The sequence below is a fragment of the Apium graveolens genome, chromosome 5 (assembly GCF_009905375.1).
Source record: "Apium graveolens cultivar Ventura chromosome 5, ASM990537v1, whole genome shotgun sequence".
Taxonomy (NCBI): Eukaryota; Viridiplantae; Streptophyta; class Magnoliopsida; order Apiales; family Apiaceae; genus Apium; species Apium graveolens.
Genome location: NC_133651.1, coordinates 128083191 through 128107848, shown reverse-complemented (window position 1 = coordinate 128107848; position 24658 = coordinate 128083191).

Sequence of the window (24658 nt, the reverse complement as noted above, 5' to 3'; positions counted from 1 at the left end):
AGAACTGAATAAATATAAAATCTAACAGTCTTGATCTTTGCTGATTTTCGTCCTCTATGACCCAGTTAATAGGCTTCCACAGTGTTTGTATCCAATCTCGACGGCTGTGTGTCAGCTTTCACTGTTCAACTGATGTTTGAATCTTGATATTATCATCCGTCGACTTTCAGATCATTCGTCGATGACTTACTTGATCATCCGTCGACTGCTATTTTGAACATCCGTTGAAAGTCATTTGATCATCCGTCGAAGCTTTGTTAAGCATCCGTTGATAGCTATTTTGGCACTTGACTTCATTTCACTTATACAGAATTACAAGACATTGCTTATGTACAGTTAATCAACCTATTCTGTATATCTAGTTAAAGTTAACATGACTTATATGCTACTACAGATTTTATACAAAGGTGCATATAACACCGTGCTACAAACTTATCATTATATAAGCTACTCACTCGATGGATAATAAATTACTCATCCGTCGGTACTCAAACTGAGTTATCCGTCGGGACTATAATTCTTATACATTGAGTGCTACATTATTTCACTAAGTAAAATCTACTTAGATGTTTTGTTTAGGTAATCATCAAGTGCACAACATATTCACAACAATCTCCCCCAATTTATGTCTACTGGAATTATAGCCATAAATTAAGAGACACTTGATGATAACAAAACATCCTAAACATATATCTTTAAAGATAAGTAGATAAAACTGAAAGTGCTTCAATTTAAACAAGGTATACAAGGTTTGGCTCACAGTCAATTCAAGATGCTCCTCTAGCCTGAGCAGATTTTTCTAGTTTCTTGAAGGTCTGGATCTTCTTCCAAGCTTTCTGTTGTTTTCTTCAATTTGATTCTGGAGCTGTCTGTGGAATTCTAATTCATCAGATTCTGAGAGATCTAACATTTCTTGCATTTCCAAAAGAGTCTCAATGCTAGAGATACTCAATTGGTCTTCTAATCTGAAGAATCTTCTCACACCCTTGTCATCCATGAATTCCATCAGCCAGTAGGGCCTTAGATGCACTCTTCTCCCTGTGTATGGGATGATAAGAGTTTTGGGTAGTGCATCTTTGGCTCTAACACTCCTTAGCTCTTCAATCTTCTTCAATACTAATCTTCTTGCAGTTACATTAAACCCAAAGTTTTTCTTGAAGGATGAATAGACTTTGATCAACACAGCTTGGCTTTCTTGAAGTATCCTGTGAAGAGGCCACTGAATCTCCCTTCCTCCTTTGTACTTGAATACCAACCTTTCAGGTAGGTTTCTGTATGCATCAATTGCCCTTACCTCATCCATCTCCTCCAGATAAAGGTTTAGGTCTGAAAATTCCTTGATGTCACACAAGTACAAGTAGTCTCCCTTGTTGATCTTGGGTTGAGCTTTGACTACTGCCTTGGATTTGAGAGGTGACAGCTTCACTTTCTTGACTGCCCTTGATTTTGTCCTTCTTGGCTTGGTGAGAATTGGCAAGTTGAAGTCAGGAATTGGTAATTTATCCCACTCTATTGGCTCATCCTTTGGCACAATAGGCTCTCCATGTATGTTCCTGTAGGGGTCCACCACCCTTATATCTTCAAATACCACAGAGGGCTTTGATGCTTGAGTTTCAGCTTTAGTGGATTCCATTGGAAATTGATCTTCCAATTCCTTGTTAACAATATCCAACTTTCTTTTTGTTCTTTTAGCCAATTCTTTCTTTCTTGGAGATTTCTTCTGTTCTTCAGTCTTCTTCTCTGATCCAGTAGCTTGAGTTGGTTGAGAGGGAATTTGTTGAGAAGAATTCATAACCTGTAGCTTGGTCAAGATAGCAAACTGTTCTTTCTTTTGTTTCGACTTCTTTGCATCTAGAGCAGTTTGCCTCTTTTCCTGCTTCAATCTGGCTTTTTCTTCTTCCTTTGCTTGAGCAAATTGTGGATGTCCAGCTACCACACAAATTTCCTTCCCATTTCTGAATATCTTTGCAATTCTCTCTCTTGAGGCTGAATCAGCTGGATCTTTGTAGAGAAGAATAGATCTTGACAGAAGCTTCTTTTCATCAGGCTTGGGTGTCTCATACACAGTATCCATAGGGTTCATCAAAGATGACTTTGGATAGTTTGTCCTTGGTTTAAGAATCATCTCAGCCTTTGTAGTCTTGATGCAGGAAGATTGTCCTTTCTCCAGATAGTTCATGCTCATCTTATTCACATTGATTGGCTTGACAAGAGAGTGATGGATGGCTGACTGATCTGGTTCCTTGACTAATTGAAACTTTTTATGTATTTCCTCATCAATCTTTTTCCAGTTGATCAGAGTCAGCTCTTCTTTATCAGCATCTTTCAAACTTGCTGTTGCTGCATTTATAAGATCTATACCATCTGCAACTGGTGGCTTGGAGATAGTAATTGAAGGTACAATTACTTTGCTGATTTGAACTACAATGTTCTCCCCCTTAGTTGGTCCTTTCTCCCCCTTACTTGATTCTCGCTCCCCTTTTTTGTTATCATCAAGTGAAGGAGTTAGGCCTTGTGCTTTAGCCAGTTGCATGAGAAGATTTGTCTGAGTCTGTTGATTTTGAAGAAGTAGGGCCACTGAATTCTCAATAATTTGAACTCTGGTCTCCAGCTTGGCTATCTTCTTTTCAGAATCTGATTTTTTTCTCAACCTTTGTAATAAATCATGCATGATACCATATGGCATTAGTGAATCCAGTTTCTCAGAGTTGTATATCTTTAAGTCAGCTATCTCCTTTTTCAATTCATCCACACTGATATTCTGTCCGGAGTGTTGGATCTTCATTAAGTGCAAGGAGTCTAGATGAGCTTTAAGAATAGCCTTGGTACCTGCATCTGAAACTTCCTGAAGGGCTTGCTGAATAACTGTCACTTGTCTTACCAAGGACACCTCAAATTGTCCTGGTGTAAAGTCCTTTGCCCATGCCCATTCAGGTAAACTTAAAGCAGAACTTTGGCCTTCAGCTCCCCCTAAGTTCATGCTTCTATTCAAAGAACTAGAGTCATCATCATCAGAATTTACTCCAAATTCTTCAGATGGCTCTCCAGCTTGAGGAGGCATCCTATTGACAGCAGCTTTATCTCTTTGAAGAGATTCTGTGGTGTGCACTAAGTGTAAAGTCTGCTCTGCCTCCACATTGCCCTGAGCAGACAACAGTTGATAGGCTGAAACAGGGTGAGTAAAAGTGTCAACATCCAAGGAAATGTTATCAATTACAGCTTTGTAATGTTGCTGAAATTGTCTTTCCTTTTCAGCATCATCCACAATCATTGACTCACTAGCAATGGCTGGCTCCATCCTTATTGCTCCAGTACCTGCTTTTCTCTCATGTTCTCTCTTTTGTTGCATCAGGGTCTCACCCTGGCTCCCCACCCTCACACCCTCACCTTCACCTACTAAGGTGGGACTCCTCTCACTCACTTTTGCCAATCCTGAATGAATGGATTGCTGAGATTCACTCTTTTCCTCTCCTTTTGCCTGGAAGCAACCCAGCCTCTCACTCAATACACTCTCCTCTCTCAGTCCTAAGAGTGATTGTATTACCACTAAATCTTCTGCACTTGAAATTATTGAAGTTTGAAGTTGTGCAGAGACACTCGACGGATAAATGATATCCGTCGGGTGAGGGGTAAAGCTATCCGACGGATAACTGCTGTTAAGCTTATCCGTCGGGATACAATCACTACTCGACGGATGAGCAATATCCATCGAGAGAGTAGAAATGAATGAGGTGGGAAGAGAAACTATTGTTGACTCTGTGTTGATTGAAGTTATTTGAGGCACAGATGTCACAATAGAATCAGAAAGAATTGGCAAGTGAGCCAACAAATCATCTAAAAGATGATGCTCACTTGCACTAGATTTTGGCTTCCCCGACAGAGTTAAAAAAGGGGAATCAGGAATTGAAGTGTTTATCATGTCCACTTCCAGTGAGTTGGTTGGTGAGTATTGTGTTTCAGTGGCTTCTATCAAGAGAGATTTTGGCTGTGACTCCACATTTATTGGAGCCACATCAATCTGAATTTGAGAAGGTGCAGGGACTGTGTCTTTAGCACCAGTTTGCACTAAGTGTGTGTCCTGTGCATCCCCAGTTGTTTTGGATTTCTTCTTTCTAGTGTAAGTTTGGTGTAGGCTTGTGTCCCTAACCCTCTTGGCCTGTGCTCTTGGATGAGAGCTTTGTTCAATAGCCACATCCTTTTGGGAGGATGCAGCTAGAAATGAGCTTCTGTCCTTTTTAAGCACTGCAGTTTGTTGGGAAACTGCAGTGTGGCTAGGCTGGGATTCACTTATCTCTCCAACCTTATCCTTGGGGTTTCTTTGATGTTCACCCCTTCCCTCACCTATCTTACCCTCCTTCACACTCCCCTCTTTGTGTTTGGTAGGATTTTCAACTGGTACCTTTTGAGAGATACCAGAGGGGGTTTTCTTTGATTTGGATTTAAGAATTGCAGTTGTTTTGGCAGCTTTGGTAGGCAACTGTTTGGTCATTGTCACAGTTGCCATAGCTATGCCTGAAGTCAAAGAAATAGAAGGGATTGGAATAGTTGAGAGTGTAGATGAACTTACCTCACTTACCTGAGGTGCAAGCATTACAGGAAAATAGAACATTGGCACATCCTTGTGATGGTTGGCTCTGTTCAGATCTGCAATGATTCTTCTCTCTTGAACCCAACAAGCTAATTTGTTGGTTGGGTTCTCAAGTACAATCTCTTCACAAAGATGGTTAGCCAAAAGCATAAAAAATCTAGCATAGTAAATATTCTTTCCTCTTTTGGCTAAGTCACCTAGTTTATAACCTAACTCATACACAACCAGATCACTTAAGTTGTAATATTTGTCTGTAACTAGCATGTATAGCATGTTAAGCATGGAAATGTTCACAGAATCAAAATTACTGATTTTTCCAGAAAAGACCTTAGTTACTACATCACACAAGTAACTCCATTCCTTCCTAAGACCTAGTCTTCTAATTTCACTTAGTTTTGCAGTAGGAAGTGCATAATGAATGGAATTTAGCATATTGACAATATCAGTGTCAGTGTGTGGTGCAGTAACATTGTCATCAGGAATCTTGAAACATGCTTTTATGACATCACTATTGATACAGAAAACATTACCTTTGATGGTCAGAGTGATGGTTTTGTCAGTATAGTTGTAGATTGCTGTTGTCCACATCTCCTCAACAACTTCACAATAAATTATGGGTGATTCCAGCATTGCAAAACTTAACTTGCAGTTCTTCACGAAGTCCATCATCTTATGATAGTCTTCAGATTGCTGAATCCCCTTATTGACCAAGGCAGTGAAGTTGTTCTTCTCATAGATGAACCCGGTCTGTGACATGATCTTTACTACGGGTGCCATTGTTAGGGAAGAAATGCTTGAAGAGAAAGAGGATTTTTTTTGCTTGAGAGAGAATGAATTAAGACAGTTGAATTTGAGAATGATAAAAGAAAATGATTAGAATGAAATAGGCTTTTATACTTTGCTCAAACTCAACGGATAAAAATAATAAAGAGAAATAAATTACCCAATAGAAACTGCCTAAAATTACCGTTTTAAAATAAACTATAAAAATTCCACCCATTATCCGTCGTGTAATGCTTATAAACTGTAAGTATACTCGATGGATAATGTTCAGGGAATTAACGGTTAAGATTTAGACACTTCGACGGATGAAGATAAAATGTTATCCGTCGAGCTTTAAAATATTCCAGAAAAGTAATTGATCTTTATTTACAATTTGTATATCGACGGATGACTCAACCCGATGGATAATGATCATCCGTCGAAAGACAAATTTTGACTTAGCCAAAATTTCATCCAAGACTAAAAATCAACTAAATTTCTGGCTCCTTTTCAACTTGCAAGAGTAATTCAGATAAATTTAAGAGTAATTAAGCATACCTAACTCACTTACCAACCTAGAAAAGGTGGATTCATCCAGTGGCTTGGTAAAAATATCTGCAAGTTGCTTCTCACTTGGAACAAAATGTAACTCTACAGTACCATTCATTACATGTTCCCTTATGAAATGGTACTTGATGTCTATATGCTTTGTCCTTGAATGTTGCACTGGATATTCAGTGATGGCAATTGCACTTGTGTTGTCACAGAAAATAGGAATCCTTTCAACTTGCAAACCATAGTCTAGCAATTGATTTTTCATCCATAAAATCTGTGCACAGCAACTGCCAGCAGCAATATATTCAGCTTCAGCTGTAGAAGTAGAAACTGAATTTTGCTTTTTACTGAACCAGGACACAAGCTTGTCTCCTAGAAATTGACAGGTTCCTTTTGTGCTTTTTCTACCAATTCTGCAACCTGCATAATCTGCATCTGAATAACTAGTTAGATCAAAACCAGAATCTCTAGGATACCAAATGCCAAGGTTTGGTGTTCCTTTGAGATATCTGAAAATTCTTTTAATAGCTATCAAATGAGACTCTCTAGGATCAGCCTGAAATCTAGCACACAAACATGTAGCAAACATTATATCTGGCCTATTGGCTGTTAAGTACAGAAGTGAGCCAACCATGCCTCTATAACTTGAAATATCCACAGACTTTTCAGTAGTGTTTAGTTCAAGCTTAGTTGCAGTGGCCATGGGAGTTTTTGCAGATGTGCAATCCATCAGATCAAACTTCTTTAAAAGATCAAAAATATATTTAGTTTGACTAATGAATATTCCATCACTAACTTGCTTAACTTGTAAACCAAGAAAGTAAGTTAGTTCTCCCATCATACTCATTTCATACTTGCTTTGCATCAGTTTGGAAAACTTTTTACAAAGTTTTTCATCTGTAGAGCCAAAAATAATATCATCTACATAAATTTGAACAAGTATGCTAGAGCCATTCACATTTCTGAAAAATAAAGTTTTATCTACAGTACCTCTTGTGAAGTGATTTTCCAAAAGGAACTTTGATAAAGTATCATACCAGGCTCTAGGTGCTTGCTTCAGTCCATAAAGTGCTTTCAATAGATAGTAGACATACTCTGGGAAATTTGGATCTTCAAAGCCAGGAGGTTGACTTACATACACTTCTTCCTCCAAATCTTCATTCAGAAAGGCACTTTTGACATCCATTTGATAGACCTTGAAATTGGCATGGGCTGCATAGGCTAAGAAGATTCTGATGGCTTCAAGTCTTGCAACAGAAGCAAATGTTTCATCAAAATCTATCCCTTCTTGTTGACAATAGCCTTTAGCAACCAATCTTGCTTTGTTCCTTACTACTATGCCATTTTCATCCATCTTGTTTCTGAATACCCATTTGGTGTCTATTGGATTCTTTCCTTTAGGCTTGGGTACCAGCTTCCATACTTTATTCCTTTCAAATTGGTTTAGCTCCTCCTGCATGGCTAAAATCCAATCAGGATCTAATAAGGCTTCTTCTACCTTCTTTGGTTCTTCCTTAGACAGGAAGCTGCTGTATAGACATTCTTCTTGAGTTGCTCTCCTGGTTTGAACTCTGGAAGAAACATCACCAATAATCAGTTCAAAGGGGTGATCTTTTGTCCATTTCCTTGATTGAGGTAGATTAGCCCTAGATGAAGAGACCTCAATGTTGTCTTGATGTGTGATTGAGTTTTGATTGCTAGAAACTCCCCCTGAGTTTGTGGATCTTTGATTTGAAGTTGGGGTGCTTTCTATGGGTGATCTGCCTTGACTTCCTGCTCCTTTTGATAACCCGACGCATGGTGAATTTTGAGTACCGACGGATGAGGCAGGTTGTCTCCCGACGGATAATACAGATTGCCTTCCGACGGATGAAGCATTATGTAACTCGACGGATGTTGAGTTTTGTGCTTCATTTGTAGTAAATTTGTCTGCATTATCCTTAGACACTGTTTCTTGATCACTTTCATCATCACTTTCTTAACTGACCATCTCAACATTGTCAAATTTGAGGCTCTCATGGTAATCTCCATCTTTTAGTCCTTCAATCTTTTTATCATCAAACACAACATGTATAAATTCAACAACAATGTTGGTTCTTAGATTATAGACTCTATATGCCTTACCAACAGCATATCCAACAAAAATTCCTTCATCTGCTTTAGCATCAAACTTCCCATTTTGATCAGTTTGATTTCTCAGAATATAGCATTTACAGCCAAAGACATGAAGAAAGTTCAGAGTTGGCTTCTTGTTCTTGAACAATTGATAAGGTGTCTTGCATTTTTCTTGATTAATCAGAGAGATGTTCTGAGTGTAGCATGCAGTGTTGACAGCTTCAGCCCAGAAATATGTTGGTAATTTTAATTTTTCAAGCATTATCCTTGCAGCTTCAATGAGAGATCTATTCTTTCTTTCCACTACTCCATTCTGTTGTGGAGTCCTTGCTGCTGAAAACTCATGCAGGATCCCATTTTCCTCACAGAATGCTCTCATGACATAGTTCTTGAACTCAGTTCCATTGTCACTCCTGATTCTTCTAACTTTGAAATCAGGATGATTGTTAACTTGCCTTATGTGATTGATGATGATTTTACTAGCTTCATCTTTGGACTTTAGGAAATAGGTCCAAGAGAACTTTGAGAAATCATCTATAATTACTAGGCAAAATCTTTTCTTTGAGATTGACAAAACATTGACTGGTCCAAACAAATCCATGTGAAGCAGTTGCAGAGGTTCTTCAATTGCTGAATCTAGTTTCTTCCTGAATGATGCTTTAATTTGCTTCCCTTTTTGGCAGGCATCACACAGTCCATCCTTTGTAAACTCCACCAGAGGAATGCCTCTAACTAGCTCTTTCTTTACCAGCTCATTCATGGTCTTGAAGTTCAAATGGGATAGCTTCTTGTGCCATAGCCAACTTTCATCTTGACTTGCTTTACTGAGAAGACAAGTTACAGATTCTGCTTTATTTGAATTGAAGTCATCTAGATACACATTTCCTCTTCTCACACCAGTGAGAACCACTTTGTTGTTTTGATTATTAATCACAACACAGGTTTCTTTGTTGAAGGTTACTGAGTTGCCTTTATCACAAAGATGGCTGATACTCAACAGATTGTGTTTGAGACCATCCACTAAGGAAACCTCTTCAATTATGACATTATCCTTTGAAATCAAGCCATATCCCACAGTATAACCTTTGCTGTCATCTCCAAAAGTGATACTTGGGCCAGCTCTCTCTTCAAACTCTGTGAGTAGGGTAGAATCACCAGTCATGTGTCTTGAACAACCACTATCCAAGTACCAAAGATTCCTTATGTTTCCCTGCACACATCAAAATCAAATCAAGTTGATTTTGGTACCCAAGTTTCCTTGGGTCCTGCCTTGTTAGCTTTCTTCTTCTGTTTCTTAGGTTTTAACTCATTTGACTTAGGAATTTCAGATTCTTCCTTAGTCATTTGGGTTGGGCCTTTGAAACCACTAGGTGCTACAGAATTATTATGCATGTTATGGCTAACAGGAAATGGCATGTTTGGTGCAAACATGTTGTTCCAGTAAGGCATGCTAAATGGCATTTGAGGCATATTGTATGCAGCATAATATGGATTAGGTGCAAATGGCATATTACCAAACTGTGCATTCATGTTCTGTGTAGGCATAGCATTAACAGGCATAGGAGGCATGGCATTCATGTTAGAGAATTGAGGCTGAACAGACATGGGAGTAGGCATGGCAGATTTGCAATTAACAGATAAATGATTTACACTACCACATTTGACACAGATTTTTCTAGGAGCATATTTTTCAGGTGTGTAGTTGTTATATTTGTTAATCCCTACTTTACCATTCCTATTGTTTTTCCTTTTAGTTTCTGTTTTTACCTCTATCTTCTCAAGTCTGTCACTCAACTGTTTGACAGTCATGTGACCAACATTAGCCTTCTTCCCTTTCTTGGCTTGACTTGACTCCCCTGAAACAAAGTTCTTGGAAACGGACCCATACTTTTCATTAAGCTTGGTTAATTTGGCTTTACTAATGGGTTTGTTCACAGCCGACGGATGAGGATTTTTATCATTCGACGGATAACACATTTTGTTATCCGACGGATAGTCCTCATCATCCGTCGAGTCTACATCTGTCAGCAATCCATCTACCAAAATAGGTTCTAGTTTCTCCTTATTCTTTTTCCAGGCTTCATCACAAAAGGACTCAATTCCTTGAACCTTGGTGATTTGAGCATGAACATCTCTGGATGTTTTCCATGCTTTAATCACCTCATGTTCACGATCGAGCTGCTTCTTTAAAATTTCTTCCTTTTTCAAGGACTCAGTTAATTCCTCCTTAGCAATTCTACACTCAATTTTTAGTTTCTCAAACTCAACAAACTGAGACTCAAGCATATTATTCCTCTCACTCAAAAACAAGTTGTTTTCTTTGATTTTAGCATTTTCTTTAGTGAGGGACTTAAGTGTAACACGCAAATGATACAATTCTGTAGATATGTCATTTATTGCATCATTACACTCAGCTTTAGATAAATGTGCAAGGTTTGTAGTAATTACCTGATTGCTTGAGGAACTTGTCTCTGTTTCATTAGACTTGGCCATAAGGGCTAGATTGACATAGTTGATCTCCTCATCTTCATCCAAACCATCAGCTGCCCAGTCATTCTCTTGTGTAATAAAAGCCATTTCCTTCTGTTTGAGTAGATCAAAGTATTTTTGCTTATAATCCACAGACTCAAATCTCTTCTTACTAGAATCTGACTTTCTACACTCATTTGCAAAATGCCCTGCCAAGCCACATTTGAAACACTTGAATTTTGACTTATCCACCATGTTTCTATTTGGCTTGGCAGCTCCAAAGTTCTTCTTGAACTTGAGCTTGGCAAATCTTCTTGAAAGGAATGCTAGGTGCTCATCAATGTCCTCTATGTCATCTTGACTCAAAGAATCTTCACTTTCTGCAGCTAGCCCTTTACCCTTGCTTTCACAGGCCTTTGAAGTTGATTCCACAGCTTCCATCTTCACTTCCTTCTCCTTTTCCAATTCAGCAACTAGTGCAATGGATCCTCCTTTCTTCTTTCCTCTCTCCATTCTTTCATCCCGCTCTATTTCATGCTCATAGGTCTTCAGAATGCCATACAGTCTCTCCAAAGTAAACTCCTTATAATCTTGTGAGTTTCTCAATGAGACTGTCATTGGTTTCCATTCCTTTGGAAGAGATCTGATAAATTTCAGATTGGAGTCTTTAGTCTGATAGACTCTTCCATGTAATTTAAGAGCATTTAGTAGCTTTTGGAATCTACTAAAAATGTCAGTGAGTGACTCACTTTCTTCATTGTAAAAATGCTCATATTGCTGAATCAGGAGCTGTATTTTATTTTCTCTTACTTGCTCAGTACCATCACAGATTATCTGTATTGTCTCCCAAACTTCCTTGGTAGTCTTGCAGTTGATGATGTTAACAAACATATCTGCATCAACACCATTGAACAGAATGTTCATGGCCTTTTTATCTTTCCTGACTTGTTCAAGATCAGGATCAGACCATTCATGCCTTGGCTTTGGAACTGATGGTTCATTTCCTGTTGCAGCTCTCATTGGAACATGAGGGCCTCTTTCTATGCAGTCCACATAGGCCTCATCTTGAGAAAGCATATAAAGATGCATCTTTACCTTCCAATGATGGTAATTATCTTTATCCAGAAAAGGAATCTTGATTCCAACATCTTTCTTGTTCATCTTGCTGAATTGTTTTGATCTTTAAACTCTTTGTAGATTAAGAGCTTGCTCTGATACCAATTGTTAGTCCCTTAACAATATAGCAAGAATTACAGAAGGGGGGTTGAATGGAATTCTTTATCTTTTTCTTGAAATAAAAATGTTCAACTCGATTATAGATATATCTGTTTTGATTAGCACAATGCGGAATATAAACTTTAATGAATCAAAACAAGAGTAATTAAAAACAAGAGTCTTTAAAAACTTTATGGTGGATTTAAACAATTCCACCAGAGATATATATTAATATATCGAGAGAACTCTGTGTGCAGAAATGCTCACAGCTGCTTTTACAAGATAGAACAACTAAGAACACAGGAAATGCTAAAGATAGTGCTTACAAAGATTTCTCCGTGTTTGTTTCTAAGCTCACTTAGTTTTCTTAGTTCTTTTATTTGCTACTCTTTTGGTTTATATATATATTACTAAGATTACAAAGTCAAAAGAACTGAATAAATATAAAATCTAACAGTCTTGATCTTTGCTGCTTTTCGTCCTCTATGACCCAGTTAATAGGCTTCCACAGTGTTTGTATCCAATCTCGACGGCTGTGTGTCAGTTTTCACTATTCAACTGATGTTTGAATCTTGATATTATCATCCGTCGACTTTCAGATCATCCGTCGATGACTTACTTGATCATCCGTCGACTGCTATTTTGAACATCCGTTGAAAGTCATTTGATCATCCGTCGAAGCTTTGTTAAGCATCCGTTGATAGCTATTTTGGCACTTGACTTCATTTCACTTATACAGAATTACAAGACATTGCTTATGTACAGTTAATCAACCTATTCTGCATATCTAGTTAAAGTCAACATGACTTATATGCTACTACAGATTCTATACAAAGGTGCATACAACACTGTGCTACAAACTTATCATTATATAAGCTACTCACTCGATGGATAATAAATTACTCATCCGTCGGTACTCAAACTGAGTTATCCGTCGGGACTATAATTCTTATCCGTCGAGTGCTACATTATTTCACTAAGTAAAATCTACTTAGATGTTTTGTTTAGGTAATCATCAAGTGCACAACATATTCACAACAATATTTTCTCCCAGATCTGTTTAGCTGTGTCACAGTTGACAATGTTATTGTACATAACATTGTCAAGTGACTCTATCAGAATTAATTACAGACCAATGTTGAGAGAAATTTTTTCCTTCTCAATGTCTGTGTATTTTGAAGGATCTTTAGGACCATAGTAAGTTGGGATGACCATTTCTTCTTCTATAGACTCTTCAATCCTTTCCATAGGAATAAAAGGCCCATTCTTCAAAATCTGGATATACAGGGGATTGGCCATCCTTAAAAACAGCATCATCTTCTTTTTCCATAATGTGAAGTTAGTCTTATCAAAGACTGGTATCTTTATACTGCTAATCTTCTATGTATTCATTATTCCAAGTTATTTAATCTGTTTTCTTTCAGATTTTACTCTGATACCTCTTGTTAGGTAATGAATACAACACGGGAGGGGGGGTGAATGTGTTTTGGATATTTTTAAGGCTTTTTGAATGTCTATTACTTGGTGAACAAAGCAGATTAGAAATGCAGTGATATTATGTTAACTAAAATTAAATGGTGTACATAATATTTCAAAACTCACTTAATTTTATATTAAAATCAAGCTAGTGTTTTGCTACAAATCATGGGTTCTTTGTAAGTAAAGAACTCAGCTTCTTTCTTGAGAGAGTTACAAGAAAAACAAGATCTAGTTGATAAAAATTTTAAAAGCAAAGGACCAGTGTTTACTTTATAGATTAGTAAACACAGGTTTACACAGCATGCAATAAGATGTACTAAACCCTACTTTAAGTTATCTCTAAAGATTTCCATTTCTGGCTAACTGTATCTTTGCAAATCCTGTGAATCTGTGACTTTCCTTTGTCAGTTAATCTTGGCCTTTGATCTTGTACTCTTCAAGCTGCTTTTGTAGACTTTTCAATCTAAGTGATTAGATAGTTTGTTGATTGATAATCCTAAATATTTAACTTGTCTGCATTCTGTACTTTGAGCCACAAGTCGAGATCTCCAGTTTGGTGTATAGAGAACTGACATCTCGATAAGTATAATGGCTTATCGAGATCTCTTAGTTATCTATAAGTGTTTTGACTTATCGAGGTCTCCAAGTTCTCTTTAAGTAAATTTGGCTTTTCGAGATCTTTGAGTTCTCAATAGGTAATTTTGACTTGTCGAAATCTCTGATTTCTCTATAAGTGAACTTGTGTTGTCGAGGTCTCCAAATCTCTGCATGTAGAAATAACTTGTCGATATCTCTAATCTTCACATCTTCATTTGCCTTGTCAATATCTTTTAGTTCTCGAGATGCAGAAATGACTTGTCACTATCTCCAATATTCATATCTTCATTTGACTTGTCGATATCTCGGGGACTTCTCGATAGACCAATTTGGACTTCTCGATAAGTCATTCTGGAGTTCTCTAATGACTTCTCTATATGATTTTATCTGTGACTTGTAGATATCTTGACTTAGAATATTTTTCCCAAAACAGATTTATTCAACTCCAAGCTTCTTCACAATTTCTTTGAGGCATGATCTTCTTCCAGAGTTTATTCTTAGGCTTGAGACTGTTTACAGAAAAATACTCTAGTCTAATCTTTGACATTTTTAAAGACTCAAGTAATACAGTACAAAATACAAATTTAGATTATCATACAACTAATTTAGATTATAAACTCCTAAATCATACCTCCCATAAAACAAATAGACTTACATATTATAATGAACTTTCACCAAAATCTCATATGTGATGTAACGTAATAAAAGTTCATATTTACTAATTATTATTTAATAACTTTCTAAAAAATTAAATAGCATGCATATCTTACATTGTTATTATTATTCCAAGTTTTTTAAAAAAAATAACACAAAAGTAAACATACAACTATTATTAAATTATAAAAATAACCACAGTCATATTCACTAAAACTGAACATATCTTATATTACTTTTTAACACATGCATAAATAAAAGTAATATTTATCATGATTTATGCCATAATTAATAAATTCATTTTAAAAGTCTATATATACTATTAAAAATATTAAGACAAATTTTACGAAATGCATGATCACAGTACCATTACCATTCAAATATTAAGAACCTCATAATCTGTTAGAAGAAATCGATGATATCAGTATTTAAACTATCAGAGTTTATTGATCAGCATTTGATAACAGTATTTGACAATAATGATGTCATCAACATTTGCCATCAGTATTTGCTGATCATCTTTTATCATCAGGTTTTATTCATATCAGTATTTGTCGAGCTGGAAACCAGGAGATATTAAAGGAGGAAATATTTGCAGAATATATGTCGATGTAGGACTTTAATTATTGTAGCAATCAATAGATGGATATGTTATAAGATTCCTTATTATATTGTAATATGATTCCTTATTGATTGTGTAACTGTACAGTATATAAACACAGATTAGGTTTACACTTGATGTGTTACGAATTGTAATATCATTCATATAACCTAGCAGCTCTCAAGGATATTCGTTCATCCTTTAAGAGAGTATTGTAATCAATTTTTATATATCAATAATAAAAACTGTTGATTCAATTGTGTATGTTATTTCGATTTGATTGTTTAACTGTATTCACCTCCCTCTACAGTTTATTAAAGACCTAACAATTGGTATCAGAGCTTTCTAAATAATGGTTGATGGCAGACAAACAAGGACAACAGGTTCCCCCACCTCTACCAGCCACAAATCCAATCAGCCACAATATGAGTAGATATGAGGTTATCAAGGTTCTAATTCTGAAAATACATGAATATCCAATATGGAAAGTGAAGATGGTCATATATCTGGAAGCAACATATCCTGAATACCTGAACATGATTTATGATGGTCCTTATAGGCCAATGAAACTAGTTGTTATTATCTAAGAAGAAAAGATGATTGATAAAGATAAAAATGACTATTCTCCTGATGATCTTTCATCTATTATGAAAGATGAAAAAGTTGGACATATCTTGTATAGTAGTCTTGACAGTGGCATCTCCAATAGAGTTCTTGGATACAAAACTACCAAAGAAATTTGGGACACTTTGGAGGTAAAGTATCAAGGCACGACTAATATCAAGAAGAACAGAAGAACCATACTCACTCAGGAGTATGAACACTTTGACTCAAAAGCTGATGAGTCCTTGACTAAAATCTATGATAGGTTTCAAAAGATGATAAATGACTTGTCACTGGTTGACAAAGAATATGATCCAGAAGATTTTAACTTGGGGTTTCTTCTTGTAATCCCTGAAAAGTGGGACTTAAAAGTCACACCAATAAGGGATAATTATGATCAGGATGAAACATCTCTAGATGAGATCTATAACATGTTGAAGACTCATGAACTGGAGATGGAGCAAAGAAGTTAGAGGAAAGGACCTAGAGCAAGACAGGTTGTACTCAAGGTTGAAGAGAAACCAAGGAGAAAGCTAGGAGAAAAATCCACTCCAAAGGCAATGTTATGACTGCAAAGTCTGATATTGAGTCATCAAACTCTGATGATGACTCAAACTCTGAAAGTGAATCAGACAATAAAAGTGATCATGATAATAATGAAGATATTGAGCAAATAGCTGCGTGCAGGAAGGGCTCTAGTTCCTCAAAACTGATAAGAGGAATTACAGAAGAAACTCTGATAAGGAGTCAAAGTCTGGAATATATGACAAGTCAAAAGAAAAGTCCTACAACTGTGATGGAGTAGGACACTTTGTAGCTAACTGCAGGAAGCCAAGGGCTGAGAAGAAACAAGACTTGATCACCAAGAAGAAGAACTGGGATGATATATCAGAATCAGATGATGGTGTTAACTATGCTCTTATGGAAAATGCTGACATTGAGGCTGGCACTGCAGAGTTAAAGTTACCTCAAACCACACTTGCTTTAGATACTGATGATATTTGTGAACTAAGGCTATTTCTTAAATCTCTACATATTAATTATGAGGATCAAACACTTGAAAACGTTATGATTAAAGCTGAAAATTTTGATCTTAAGAAAAGGAATGATCACCTAGAATCTGAGTTGATTTTCATGCTGGAAACTCAAAAGGAAAGAGATGACGCTTTGCATATTAAAGAAAAACTTTTAGAATAGCTTGGAACATTCCTCAACAACCCTTACAAGGACACATACAAGGCAACCATTCTAGTCAGGTGTCCTCCATTGCCAGCAACGAATGACCCTGATTAAAAGATACCAACCTTTAAACCCTACCTTCGGTTTATAAATAGTTCAAGGCAAAAAGTTTTAGAGGTTAATCACTCTCTTCTACACACACTCATATACACACACAAGCCACCAAATATTTCTACCCTCATCATCTAAAAGCAAGTTCTTACTCTTACACCGGAGGCACTGCGGGGCACAAACCCTCCTTAGGTGTTGTTTTGTAGAAAACCAACGGCAGCTACAAAGGAAGAAGGGTCTAGGAGCGGCGTCAGAAGGACCAATGGATTGGAGTTATCATTTGGCGCTAGATGGAGGGGAGCTCCGTCCTTGGGTCTCGGTGCTCCTGGACACGTCTTCTTGAACAAACTCTAAAAAGAGTCTTTAATATCATCTGTAAGAATTTAAGCAACCCAGCTTAGTCGTAACTATAAATGTTCTTAATTTATGCAACATTTATGTGTGTTATTCGCTTTAAGCCACGTTCATGTGAGCTTTGCTTTGTTTGTTTTGAGCCACGTTTGCGTGAGCTATAGCTAGATTTGCTTATTTACGAACCCACATTTACTTCACTCTTGAATACTCAATTACTAGCTTAAACCCAGATTTAGTTGTTCTGGACCCCGCAACCTTATTGTTACTGTGTTGGTTGATATTGATTCTTGTTGAGAGCAACCATAGATCTATTTTTAAATATTATAATCTGGTGTTAGTTGTTACTTATGAAATCTATTACTCTTAGAAACTTGTTATTTGTAAGTCTATACTCTCATATTTGGAGTTATTGAAAAATGGCTAGAGGATTTAAAGCCCCACCTGGAAGGCCTTCTGCAAGCACGCAGAGACAGGACTAGGACCCAGATCCCAACCAGGATCTCCCCCAGGATCAGCCACCTGGAACTCACATCCTGGAAAGGATAGTCTCACCCACGGATGCCCGGACTCTCATTGAATTTAATCAATACAAGTTTTCCAATGTTCCTATTGGTGCCGAACTCATGGCCAACATGACCACAAACGACTTGGTAGAAGCCATCCGGCTCTTTCGGGAAAAACAGATTCGGGCCCAAGTGTTACAACCGGTATTTTCGTGTAATATTATTTGTGGATTTGGTATAATATTAAAGCCGAATGAAAATATATTCAATGATTGTACGTTTGTGTGAGTGAAAATTTCTGCATTATAAATTTGCTTTATGTAGTATATGATTTTTCAAAGCAAGAGTTTATTTAATTTCTTTATTTTTGATTTATAAGGAATATTCTAAGCCTTGGAAAAATTTTCTTTTAAAAGGTATTTTGTTCACAAATTTTGAAAATGATTTTATAAAGTCTCTAAAAATCCAAGTTATTTTATGGTATAAATTTTATAATTTTTGAACTTGTATTTTATTTTATAAAAATAAATCATTATAAATTTTAGTTGTCATATTTAGCAAATTACAAGAAAGCCCTTGCATGCAAACCACCCTCTCATTCTTTTCAAGGACAAAGAGGACAATTCCAACCCCACTAACTCTTATTTTTCTAGCCAATTTCCTTCTTTACCCTTGCATGCAAAATGAACCAAGTATAAGTGGAGGGATAGTCTTGTCAATTCTCCTTTCCACTCAAATTTTGTCAAATCAAATACCATAAAACAAGCAAAGTGTCATGATCATTTTCATACTCCACCCACACCTCACTCTCTCCTCCCTCCCTTCTCCCTCCTCTCGGCCCTACTTCCCCCGTCACTCTCGGCTTTTAGCCGAGAACCACCCCTCCCCATTTTTCTTCATTCCTCAACCAAGCTTCTACTCTTTATACAAGTAAATGTTATTTCCCATACCATGATCATTCATATTTCAAAGAGTTTTGAATAGAAAGTTTAAGTTTTGAAGTTGCATGTTAAGGTTCTAGTTGAAACTCAAAGTACAACCTTGATTCTTGTGAGTTTAGGGTTGTTTTTGAGAGGACTACAAGGAATGGAGAAGTGCCAAGTCTTGAGAGGGAAACTCTTGATGATTAAATGGCCATTCCCATCCATTTCATTCGGCCATGACCATATGGGAGCCGAATGAATGGTCCTTAAGACTATTCTTGTTGCTTAAATCAATTTTTGCATGTTTATGTGATAATGACTTGAATTTTGTGGTGAAAATTTGATAAAACTCTTTGCATACTAAGTGATCATCTAGGTATAGCTTATGCTAGGCTTGCATGTCAATTTTATGATAGAATATATGTAGAAAATGTGTTGTTTTGGTTTGCAAAACCCGAAGACATGCATGCATGTGGATTTCTCTTAGAATGTTATAAGATTTTGATCATTTGGAAAGATTTTGTTAGTGAGCCTTAATTTAAGTAGGAATAATGTGTTAATATTAATTTATGCTTCTTGTTGCATGGTAATAATTCGTGGTTATCTTTTATAAAAATGCATATCTTGTTGTTTCAAAAGCATGAAGATTTGTAATTTGTGAAGTGTAGTTTCTATTATTTTGCCATAATTGTACCTTAGGTAAGGATGATCTCACCCAAGGTTATTTTGAGAATAAGGGAGTTAGTTCAGTAGATTACCATGTTTAAGTCTTGGTTTGAGTATTGGGATGTTGGTAGTTGAGTTTGTCAAGTCAAAACCATGGAGAAAGGAGAGTTATAGTTTCTGCAGAAAATCAGTTTAGAACCCTGAGGTTTAGAGTGAGTTTTGATCATGTCATTGATGTGCACTTTGAGGCCCAAGCCACCAGAAGTTAGTATTGGGAGTATATAAAAGGTTTTAGGTGTTGGTTGGAGGTTTGCATGTCATTTGGTTAGGTGCACAAGTAGAATAACAAAATCTGTCCAGTAGGGGACAGTTTTGTTGCAACTTAGAAATAGGGAGATTTGACCATGTCATGGGTAGGCCCTCATTAGACCCTGTTGGGCCTTAGTTAGAGGGAGTGTCAGAGAAGTTTTTCCAACCATAGTTCATAGGATATGAGTTAGAACCATGTGTCACAAGTTAATTCAAGTCAGGGCGTTTTCTGCCCAGAAAAACAGGGGAACCTTGGACTTTTAGCTTAGGCCCAAGAAGGCCCAAGCCAGGCCCTTGAGCCACATCAAGTTTATGAGATGCCCTTAGGTCAGGAGAGTCTTGTGTAAAATTTTTGAAGGAAAACTTATAGTTTAAGAGTGTCTAATGAACTCAAGAAACCATAGTTATCATTCTGAAATTTGCACCAGTGAGCACTTTCACTTATCGCATAGTTTTAGAACACTTAGAAGTGAGTATTAGGTCGACCACCATAGTTGTAAGATAGTATAAAGTCAGTAGAGAAAAAGGCACAAGTGAGGGTCAATAGGTGTTGGATAATTTAGGAAAGGCACATCGAGTTAGGAAGCCAAAATTAGAAGACCTTGTCTAGTTTAGCGACCAAGTGACTTAAGTTGTGAGTCGAGATCATCTAAACCTAGTGTTTCATTATGGTATATATGGTGTTATTTAGTATTAATATATGATATGTGATTATGTGGCTATGTGTGTACTTTGGTAATTTAAAAGTGAATATAAAATTAGGTACATATAGGCCTAAGTGCCATCCGTGTTTAATTTCGGGTTGTAAATAGGTTAAGTTAGTGAGAATATATTATAATGAGGATTATTATTTATGTAGGATCTCGAGACGAGGGAAAACTTGCCATAAAGGTCGAGTGAAGCTCCAGTTACTCCTACCAGTCACACCAGATCAGCCTTTCTCAAGGCAAGTGATTCAACTTGACCTTCGTATTTACTGCTAATAATTCATACATTGCTACAACTATCCTTGTCATTTGATATATTAAATCAAGCGTATCTTACGTTTATCTTTGAATCATATAAAAATGCCATGAACCCTCGAGTACGTATTGCAAGCAGTTCAAAAGTCTTATTCATGATCCTATACTAAACTAATTTGAATGCCATGATAAAGGAAAGGGTAGTTACCACTCTTAGTTGATTCTCTTGATTAACATGCTGATGATTCCTAAGTATTGATATCTCATCCTGATACTTGAACCCCTATAGAACCTTACCTTGAACCCTGAAAGTCAGATACTTATCAAAGTGATCCCTCATTGATTGATACCCCTATTTCCTATCCTAAAGCTTGACAATTCTGATATATCCTGAGCTAAAAATCATATCTTCATACCTTAACACCCTTAGTATTCATGAAGCTTACATCCTTGAAGATCCAGCACTTGAACCTTGATGAGAAACCATTGCTTTAATCCCAATTTGGCATTTCCCTTCATGATATCCAATAGCCTCACTAAATTCCCTTGTCCAAACTTTGATATATGAAAACCATTCAGTTACTTTAATAGAGTATAGTTTTGTGAATCGTGGCCCTGAGATTTAATACCATATTTCCCGTATTTCGAGTTGATATATAATCCCTTGATAAAGATGTTTACTGTAAAAAGAGATTTTGTCTTAATTCGGCATCAGTTTTTAAAATAAATAAAAAGTGGGTTTTCAGTCCCAAAGGGGGATAAATGTTTTCTTTGAATGGTGGATCTGGACTGAGACGCGAGTCCTTTCCACACTTATTTTAGGCTTAAAAGTTGCCTAGGGATTCCCATTAATGTTTTAGAACCCAGCGAGGTTCGGGATTACTTCGCGGCTGATCACCGGCTGTAATCCGTAGCGTCCTAAAATGATTTTGATTAAGACATGATTTTTGAAATTTGTTTTTATACAAGTAAAAATGATGCCATTACCCAATGTTTTATCTCTCGTTATCTCAGATTATGTTTTCCCATTGACATTCTTTAATTTATATCTCGATTTATGTTTTGTATCGTACTGTTAGCACTTGTTGAGCATTTGGCTCACTTCTTGCTTTACCCTGATATTACAGCTAGCAGCTATGGTTAGATTCAAGCAGACTGCCCGTAAGACCTGTGATGCTGATGCTTATGTTTGAGCTCAGGTAGAATAAGTAATAATAGTTTGTGTGAGGACTCGGTATTTAAAATCAGATGTAATAGTTGGTAGTGTTGGGCTGTTCCAAACCCTAAACTGTAAGATCTTGGAGTTGGTTGTGTATTTGTAATAGTTATATTTAATTTGCTGTTTAAGTTGGGGGCGTGACAGGTTTTGGTATCAGAGCTACGGTTTAGAGTCCCTGGACAGCCCAAATAGGTTATAGGATATGTGTGTAGGTTATAGATAATATGCGAGAGAGTAGGATAAGTAAATTTATTATTAATACTCCTCTTATTGGTTGTCAGCAAAGGGCGCATTCCTCGTCATCCTCTGGGTCGGACGACACTATTGCTTTCACAGTGTATGCTGAGTTGAGGTGCGAGTTCGACATGCTTCAGGGCAAGTACGACCGACTGATAGACCGACTGAAGAACGTGTATCCGGATAGCCGAAACTACGAAGGGAAGCCCAAGGAGCAGATGACTGCGAGACTTGAGACCTTGGTTCAGTACGTCAACACTAAGCTTGAGGAGATGTCAGCGTACGGTGACCGCACCAGCCAGTATGTCATTCAGATGGTGGCGGATGAGCTCCAGAGCATTGTGAAGACGCTTCGAGAGGAAAAGACTACCAAGCCCCGTTCAGATGGAGTGGAGCCTTAGTTCTTTCCATTTACCTTTCATGTTGTTGTACTATCAGACTCTGTGGAATCCCCAGTTATTTCCATTGTTTCCTTTAAATAAGCCTGTTATTCCTAGAATCAGACTTTGTCCTAATCCTATGTATTGTGACCTTTAAAATTTTAATAATTATGTGCTATTGTTCCATTTGCTCTCAACTGTTATTTTACGTTTTTATCATCATATCTGCTTAATTTGGAAACTTGACCCCATATGTAAATGAGAATGCCATGCGATACCCTCGAATCATTTTATCATTCATATATGTTTTGACGCAACTCTTATTTCAGGATCATGCCTCCCAAAAAGAATAACCCAACAACCACATCCACCACAGACCCAAACATTCTTCGACTACTGGAAACCTTGCAACAGCAGACCAATGCTATAGCTCAACAACAACTAACTCTTCAACAACGAATTGAAAACCAAGATAACCATGAGCCACACCAACCACCTGAACCACCAGTACCACCTAGACAAATTGTCACTTTCAAGGCTTTTCAAAATGTGAATCCACATGCATTTCATGATACCACTGATCCAGTGATAGCTAACACATGGATCAAGGAGATGGAAAGGGCTTTTGAGTTGGTACAGTTAGGAAACGATCAGAAAACGCCGTATGCTACTTACTTCTTGAAGGGAGAAGTCATCTATTGGTGGGAATCAGTAAAAGCTATGGAAGTCACTCAGCAGGTTTCTTGGGAGAGATTTAAGAAGTTATTTCTGGACAAGTATTACCCTAAGTACATGCAAAATCAGATGGAGCTAAAATTTCTTGAGTTGAAGCAAGGGAACATGACTGTACTGGAGTATGAGAAGAAGTTTACTGAATTGTCAAGGTTTGTGACAAAGTATACCAGCACTGAGGAGGAAAAAGCAAAGAAATTTCAGCAAGGATTGGAGCCTTGGATCAGAGATAGAGTGGCTATGTTTGAGCTTGAAACTTATGTGGGAGTAGTACAGAAAGCTGCTCTGATTGAGAATAATGGAATGCAGTCAAGGAAAGAGAGGGATAACAAGAAGAGGAAGGTTCCATTTTATGGAGAAAAGTCTGAAGCAGGAAGTTCATAAGATCGGAATGTAAAGAGGATTGGTTTCCAGAAGGGCGGAAATTTTCAAAAGAAAGGAAATTTGGGCAAAAGGCAAGAATTGAAGGGGAACAACCAGGCAAACCAAGGGCAAGTTGGAGAAAATAGGTTCCAGAGGCCAGAATGCAAGCACTGCGGAAGAAGGCACCCCGGAGTGTGTAATAAGCTGAGCATGACATGCTACAGGTGCAATCAGAAGGGACATTTGGCGAATGAGTGCAAGATGCCGAAGCCAGGAGTTACGTGTTACAAGTGTGGGAAGACTGGACACATAGCTAGGGAGTGCAAGGCAACCGGACCAGTCAAAGCTCTGATGAATGTGGCAAGTACCAGTGCAAGCGTGCCAGCTGAGGTATTGGCATTACCTCCACCACCTACACCAACCCCGCAAGCAACAACAAGGACTTTTGATCTGAAGATGAAGGATGTTGTTCAGAATTCGGAGGTGATAGCAGGTACACTTTTACTCAATAATGTCAAAGCTAAAGTATTGATTGATTCGGGAGCAACAAGATCTTTCATATCAGAATCTTTTGTTGATAAGATTCAATGTGAGAAAATGATTATGAGTGAGGTAGTAAATGTGGTAATTGCGAACCAAGAGAAGATTCTTGTGAATCAATTTTGTCCAAAGTGTGAGATTGATATTTCGGGGTATAAGTTTTCAGCCGACTTGATACTCTTTAAGTTGGGAGAGTTTGACATAATTTTAGGAATGGATTGGTTAGGAGAGAATAGCGCTCAGATTAATTGTAAGACCAAGAAAGTGTATTTAAAGACAAAGAGTGGAGAGAAGGTAGTATTTAAGGGGCAGAGGCAAGAGCAACTATTTCTTACAATTGTTCAGGCTAAGAAGCTACTTAGAAAAGGTTGTGAGTCGTTCCTAGCTTATATAGTGGATTCGGAAAAAGGCAGCCCTAGCATGGAAGATATCCCTGTAGTTAACGAGTTCCCGGATGTGTTTCCCGATGAACTACCAGGCTTACCACCAGATCGACAAATCGAGTTCGAGATCAACCTTGCTCCAGGTACGGAACCAGTTTC